Consider the following 5100-nt stretch of genomic DNA (forward strand, 5'->3'; position numbering starts at 1 on the left):
GGTTCTGACCCATAGCGACCCTGTACAGGGTTTCCGAGGCTGTAAATCTTTACAGGAGCAGAAAGCCTCATCTTTCTCCTGCGGAGCAGCTGGTAGTTTCAAACTGCTGACCTTTGGGTTCGCAGCCCGATTCATAACCACTATGCTACCAGAGCTCCATATATATGTATCTCCTTATCTTCTTATAAAGTAGGATCATACAATATTTATCATTATGTGATTGGTTTATTTCACTTAGCATTATGGCCTCCATATCCATCCACCTTGTTTCACAGACTCACTGTTCTTTATGGTTGTAGAGATTGCATTGTGTGTATGTGCTACATTTTGTTTACTCAGTCATCCAATGTTTCAATCTTTTTCCTATTGTAAATGATACTCAATAAACATAGGTATGCATATTTCATTCCATGTCTCTTTTATTAGACAACGATAAACAATTATCTTGATGATTGAGAAATGGCATAGAAATGGCACCTGACCTTCTATAATGTCATAGGGGGCAGAAACCAAAATAAAAAACTCTAGCAGATTCTGACTCATAGCAACTCCATAGAACAGAGTAGAATAGTTCCACAGGGCTTCTGAGGCTGTAAAGCTTTACATAAGCAGACAGCCTCATCTTTCTCCTGTGGAGTGGCTGGTGGGTTTGAACAGCAAACTGTTTCTCTTTCACTATTCTCTTTTACTAGGGGTTAAGAGAATCTAAATCAACATCCCAAGGCCAACTCCTATGACATGGAGGTCAGATATATCTCCCACTACTCTCCAACTTTTTTTTTTTTACCAATTCTGACACCAACTATTCCTTTCATAGCACTCTCTTTTACTAGGGGCTTAGTTCAAGATTTTGTTGCAATGGCCACATAGAGCTTACAGACAATATTCACAATTATGGGGTTTACTAGAGAAGTAACGAATTAAATTCAACTTCAGGAATGCTCAGGATACAATCAGGACAGCCTCTTCAAAGTCATGCCCAAAGAAGCCTCTCTGGCCCTTGTACCTAATTTACATTATTAACAATTTATCCAGTCCTCTTGGTAGCCCACAGCACCTCAATGTACATAGCCCTACTCAGTCCAAAATGAATGTCAGAAAAGACACTAAAACTTACTTTCCAGTGTAAAGGAGCTAAGGCAAATGGAAGAAATGAGGAAGGCAAAGAGCTGAACAGAAAATGTAAAGGGAAGTTGAAGAAGACAAAGTCAAATAGTATAATGAAATGTACAAAGGCCATGAGCTAGGCAACTATAAAGAAAGACCATGCTCAGTCCCAGTGTGGTGCCATGGATTAATGCACTGGAACTGCAAAGTGGGCTTGTACCACAAGATTGGTGGTTCAAGCTCACCAGCTGTTCCTTGGAAACCCTATACAGAGTCGCTATGAGTCAGACCCAACTCAACAGCACTTAACAACAAAAACATAGACAAAATATTGAATGATGCAGAAGGCATCAAAATAAGGAAGGAATGCACAGTCACTGTACCAAAAAGAAATGGATGATGTTCAGCAATTTCAAGACATAGCATATGATCAAGAGCCAATGGTACTGGTCTCCTTTTCATCTCAGCTGCTGACATGCCATCCAGACTAAGGAAGACCCTTAAACTTAGATATGTGAGCCACTGGCCGCATTGGCAAGTACCAGAAGCACCCGCGAGACCAGAGTAATGCATCACTACAGCTTCAACAAATATCATTCAGGTTATTTTGGGAAGGTGGTTACGAGACATTATCACTTGAGGAGGAACCAAAGTTTCTGCCCAGCTGCCAACCTTGATAAACTGTAGACCTTGGTCATTCAGCAGACAAGAGTAAACGCTGCCAAAAATAAAACTGGGGCTGTTGCCATCACTGATGTGTTGTAATTGGGCTACTACAAAGTTCTGAAGAAGGGAAAGCTCCCCAGACAACCTGTCATCATGAAGGTAAAATTCTTCAACAGAATTGCTGAGAAGATTAAGGGTGTTGGGGTGAGGGGTGGGGAGGGTTGTGTCCTGGTGGCTTGAAGTTACATGGAAGTTGAATAAATGTTATGTGCTTTTCCCATAATAATAATAAGAGCCAATGGTAATGAAGGAAAAAGTCCAAGGTGCACTGACGGCATTGGCAAAGAATAAGGCTTCAGGATTTAATGGAATACAAACTGAAACCTCTCAACAAACTGATGCAGCCCTGGAGGCACTCACTTATCTATGCTAAGAAATTTGGAAGAAAGCTGCCTGGCAAACTGACTGGAAGAGAACCATATTTGTGCCCATTCCAAAGAGACGTGACTTGACAGAATGTGGAAATCGCCAAATAATACCATAAATATCATATGTAAGGAAAATTTTGGTAATGACAATTTTAAAAAGGCTGCAACCATACATTGACAGGAAACTGTCAGAGGTTCAAGATGGATTCAGACAAGGATGTGAAATGAGGGATATCATTGCTAATGTCAAATGGATCTTGGCTGAAATCAGAGAATATCAGAAAGAAGTTTACCTGTGCTTTATTGAATATGCAAAGACTTTAGTCATGACAAGCTGTGGACAACATTACAAATAATGAGTATTCTGGAACACTTAATTGTGCTCTTGAGAAACCTATCCATAGACAAGAGGCAGTTGTTCAAAACAAGAGGGCACCGAAATGGTTTAAAATTGGGAATGGTGTACACCAGGGTTGCATTCTCCGACCATACCTATTCAATCTGCATATTGAGCAAATAACAAGAAGCTGGATTATATGAAGAAAAATGTGGCATCAGGATTGGAACAAAGACGCATTAAGAACCTGTGATATGCACATGATACAACCTTGCTTGCTGAAAGCAAAAAACACTTAAAATATTTACTGATATAAGATCAAAAACCACAGTCTTCAGTTGGTTGCACCTCAGTGTAAAGAAAACAAAAATCACTGGACCAATAAATTGGTTGGTTATGTGCCGAGGAATTGGTTCCAACTCATAGTAACCCTGTTTAGGGTATCCAAGGCTGTAAATCTTTATGGGAGCAGAAAGCTTCATCTTTCTCCCGTGGAACAGCTGGTAGTTTTGAACTTGCAGTTTACAGCCTGATTCGTAACCACTATGCTACCAATAAATAATATGATAAATGGAGAAAAGATTGAAGTTATTGAAGACTTCATTTTGCTTGGATTCACTATCAACATTCATGAAAGCTTGTTGTTGGTATAAAGTGTAGTCGCATGGGTTCTGACTCATAGAGCTTCAAAAGAGTAGCTGGTGGGTTTGAACAGCAAACCTATGGTTATCAGTCAAGTGCTTATCCTACAAAGCCACATCAGGAATCCACTCATGGAATTAGCAGTCAAGAAATCAAACAATGTATTGCATTAAGCAAATCTGTTGCATAAGACCTCTTTTAAAGTGTTCAAGAGCAAGATGTCAGTTTGAGGACTAAGGTGCACCTGACCTAAGCCATGATATTTTCAGTAGATTCATAAGCATGTAAAAGTTGGACAGTGAATAAGGAAGACCACAGAAGAATTGATGCATTTGAGCTATGGTGTTGGAGAATATTAAAAGTACCACCGACTGCCAGAATAACAAACAAATCTGTGTTGGAAGTAGTACAGCCAGAATGCTGGTTAGAAGCCAGGATGGTGAGACTTCACTCTCATACTTCAGACATATGATCAGAAGGGAGCAGTCCCTGGAGAAAGACATCATGCTAGGTAAAGTGGAGGATCATCCCCAATGAGATGAATTGACACCGTGGCAGCAGCAATGGCTTCAAATTTAACGATTGTGATGGTACAGAACCAGGCAGTGTTTCGTTCGTAGTACATAGGGTCGTTATGAGTTGGAACAAACTGAGTTGGAGTTGGAACAACTAAGAACCCAGGTATTTGGTGGGAATTATGGGGTGTTACTGTAGGATAGGAGTGCTGGTGTGGCGTTGTGGGTTAATGCACCAGACTGCAAAGCCGTTTGAACTACAAGTTCAGTGGTTCAAGCTCACCAGTCGCTCCTTGGGGACCCTATACAGGGTCGCTATGGGTTGGAACCGACTTGACAGCACTTAACAACAACAACAACAACTGTAGGATAAGCATTGGACCACAAGGCTGGTTTGAACAACAAGGCCAGCAGTTCAAATCCACCAGCCTCCTCTCAAACCCTATACAGTATTGCTATGAGTTGGAACTGACTCGATGGCATTTAACAACAACAAAGACTTTGTTTATTAGTTAGAGGAACCATATTAAATAATTCTCAGTACTGCAATGACATTATCTAAAAAATCACTTTTAGGAAGATAGAGATCCGGAAATCAAGTCACTTGTTTATATGCCAATGCATCTCTCTAAAGTTCTTAACCCACTCATACAAAAACACTCTTGTTTAAATTAGTTACACCTTGGACTCTACCAGAAGTAATGCAATGCTTGGTAGAGAAAAGCCTGAGTTTTGGAGTAAAACCGTGGTGGTTAGAATCGTTAGTCTAGGAATTAGGGACAAGTCACTTCACTCTTGTTTCCCTCTATATAAAACAAGGCTAATATTTATCCCACAGGACCATTGATGGAACTTAAAAGAAAACAACAGTATGTATGAAAACAAACTACCATAATGTTTATCAATTCACTTGAAAATACATTGTTGGGGCATTGGAATGAAGAGCAGAATAATCTAGACTATGCCCTAGAGGAGTACGCTCACTTGATGGTGGTCAGATGTGCAAACAACTTCAATATAATGTGGTGCAGGGCTGCAGATGCATTGGAGGATGAACAGATGAGATGGCTTAAAAACAGCATATTGTGAGAACTTGAAGCAATTGGGTGTCACAATACCAAATGGAAAGACATAAATGGGAACAAGTGACATTGAAGAGGTATTCAGCTTCTTAGAGACCATTTAAATTTTTTTGACTTTTGCTATACCTCCATTTCCTCATATGTTTCAAACTCTTTTGTAAAATAGGTATTACTATAGTATTTTTCTCACAGGACTAATAGGACTAAAATGGAAACTAAATAAGATAACTCCAACACTTCTGTCAGTTTCTCATACTGGGTGGCTTACGTATTTCTGGGATTCCAGAGGCTATGCTATGGGTATTTGAAATACCAGCAGGGTC

General features: G+C 39.9%; 1 pseudogene; it reads left to right on the plus strand.

Annotated features, from left to right (window-relative positions):
* Positions 1 to 1582: 1582 nt before the first annotated feature.
* Positions 1583 to 2013, plus strand: LOC102829529 (annotated as a pseudogene).
* The last annotated feature ends 3087 nt before the right edge of the window (positions 2014 to 5100 follow it).

The sequence above is a fragment of the Chrysochloris asiatica genome, unplaced genomic scaffold (genome assembly GCF_000296735.1).
Source record: "Chrysochloris asiatica unplaced genomic scaffold, ChrAsi1.0 scaffold00026, whole genome shotgun sequence".
Classification (NCBI taxonomy): domain Eukaryota; kingdom Metazoa; phylum Chordata; class Mammalia; order Afrosoricida; family Chrysochloridae; genus Chrysochloris; species Chrysochloris asiatica.